Genomic DNA, 2509 nt, shown 5'->3' with positions numbered 1-2509 from the left:
GATAATTTATGATCCCTATGCTTACCCAGGTGACTGATAGTCACAGGAGATGCAAAGCAAGATATGGTTCATGAATGTCATATGAACAGAATATTTCCACCAAAAAAAGTCTCATAGTTGACATGCCAGAGATATATGAGCACTAGGCAGGTAGTGTCTCCAGTGACAACATTAAACAGAAGATATCTGAGATCCAGAACATTCAGAGAAAAGCTGGACCGAGCTGACATAAAGAGTTTTAAGAATGCACCTTAAAGACAAATAAAAAGGAATACATCTTGCTCTGAGGCTAAGGCCATTGTTCTACAGGTTGGCAATGAAACTATCTTCCTGATTTTATATAAAGAATTATGCTACAGGTACATATATGTCAAAGTCATTTGGTGCTCCTTTTTAGAACTGAGGTTTAAATCCTAGCAGAACCGGGCCTCCCCTGGTGGCGCAGTGGTTGAACGCTGGGCTGCGAAGCTGCCCACAGGCTCGGCAGTGGTGGTTCGATCCCCGGCCACCGGCGAGGGTCCCACATGGCACGACAGACCTCTCCTGCTGTGCCTGCTGCTCCCCTCAGCAGTGTATTTCGTCACTCTGCCTGTTCAGTTCCCCGCTCTGGCTCTGGTGAATTCTCTCACCCTCCTGTGCTTCTGACTGTACCCAGTGCTTGTATAAATAAATAAATAAATAAATAAGCTTGTATAAATAAATAAATAAATCTTTTAAAAAAATCTTATCAGAACCATTTCAATCTCTTCAACTCCATTGTCTTGTCCCCCCTTAAACTTCCCAACTAGAGACTCTTGGATATCAGTGATAAGCTCAGCTGTCAGCTTCAGTGCTGTAGGTAGTAACTCCAAATCACCGAAGACTCAAGATGGATGGAGACTGGCTAACTTCATTCTAATCCCCAAATCTGAGTCATTCATAATTCCTCAATGTCTCACATTCGCTGGTAGATAAAATGTCAGTCAGTAGAGGTATACAAGAGTGGAGGTGATTCCAAGAGTGTAGCTGGGTGGCAGTCCTCCACAAGATGTTTGCTAGTTAAGCCTGTAAGGCTTCTGTGTCTGAACTCCTAGTTGGGGGATTACTGGCAGGCAATAAACGTGGAGGAGAATATCAGATAGAACAGGAATAGTATATATTCCCTCATATTATAATCTGTTTTGGGTATTTGATGATGTGTCGTTAACAAGTTGGCATCTGGGTCTTAGCCAACATCTTGTATATCCAGAGGACCAAGAACCTGTTACACAGGACCACATACAAATATTATGTGATTAATAAGCAGATTGAGGAGCTGCATGTGCTAGTAAACCTTAACATGTCTCCTAAGTATATTGACAAGAGCATACATTGCCAACTATGGGAGAAAAGAAGAACAAAATGCTAAGCCTTCAGAAAGGTTGCCTGCACATCTACAAGGCACTTTTCAGGCACACCCCTCAAATTCCTGTAATTTGTTGTGTCCAGCTATGACCGTGTGCATCCAACTACCATAGGAATCCCTTGCATCAGCTGATGGTGTTTTTCTGATGAAGGACAGCACCAAATCCAGCTCTCAACCACATGAGGCTTCATCTAGGTCTATGTTACCATTTTTGTGGTAAGTCGACCAGTTTCCTTACACAGAAGTTCCATATCTACCTTCGTGTATTTAAACACAAAAAACCTAGTATGCATCAGTGCCTCTCCACTGAATTTCATTTACTGAGGTTGACTTAGGCATAGGCATGATTCACATCACAAAACACCAAGGTCACCAGGTACTATGGAGTTTTCTTCATCCAGAAGATTCACAAATTTGAGGGTTCAATTAAACTCTGAAGAAGATGGGACCCAGAGTGTATTTGCAGTCACATTCATCAGAAACCTATTTTGATCTCATCCTAAGTGGTGTTTATGCACCATGAAGTCATTACCTAGATCACCCATTAGCAGTCGCTTAAGTTTAAGTTTATTTGAATTAAGGACTGAAATATTTTATTTTTTTTTGACTCTTTATTTTTTTTATTTTTTTTAAATAATAAATTTTATTTTTATATTCCCCCATACAACTGCACATGCCCCATTCTGACCCCAATCCCTCCCCTCCCGCCCCCGCCCCCCAAAAAGTGTCTCTGGTTCATAGTTTTTTGTTGATTTTGATTTTCACTTTCTTATAGTTATTCATTTTCCTGATCCCTTATTTAAGTTGTCTAGATTCCTGCTATGAGTGAGACCATCCGGTATTTTTCTTTTTCTTTTTGGCTTATTTCGCTGAGCATGATCCCTTCCAGTGCCATCCATGTTGCTGCAAATTGCATGTGTTTATCTTTTTTGAATGCTGAGTAATATTCCATGGTATATATGTACCACATCTTCTTGATCCAGTCATCTATTTTTGGGCATTTGGGCTGTTTCCAAAGCTTAGCTATTGTAAATAGTGCTGCTATAACCATAGGGGTGCAGGTGTTCTTTGGAATTGATGTTTCTGTGTCCTTTGGGTAAATACCTAGGAGTGGAATTGCTGGAT

At 40.8% G+C, this 2509-nt stretch overlaps 1 pseudogene; it reads left to right on the top strand.

The window, feature by feature from the left end:
• Positions 1–896: 896 nt before the first annotated feature.
• Positions 897–1473, top strand: LOC119258153 (eukaryotic translation initiation factor 3 subunit L-like; annotated as a pseudogene).
• Positions 1474–2509: the final 1036 nt, after the last annotated feature.

Source organism: Talpa occidentalis, unplaced genomic scaffold, assembly GCF_014898055.3.
Source record: "Talpa occidentalis isolate TD23 unplaced genomic scaffold, MPIMG_talOcc4v2.1 talOcc4.4, whole genome shotgun sequence".
Classification (NCBI taxonomy): Eukaryota; Metazoa; Chordata; class Mammalia; order Eulipotyphla; family Talpidae; genus Talpa; species Talpa occidentalis.
The sequence above is the reverse complement of the archived record's forward strand: the minus strand, read 5'-3'. Positions and strand labels throughout refer to the sequence as shown.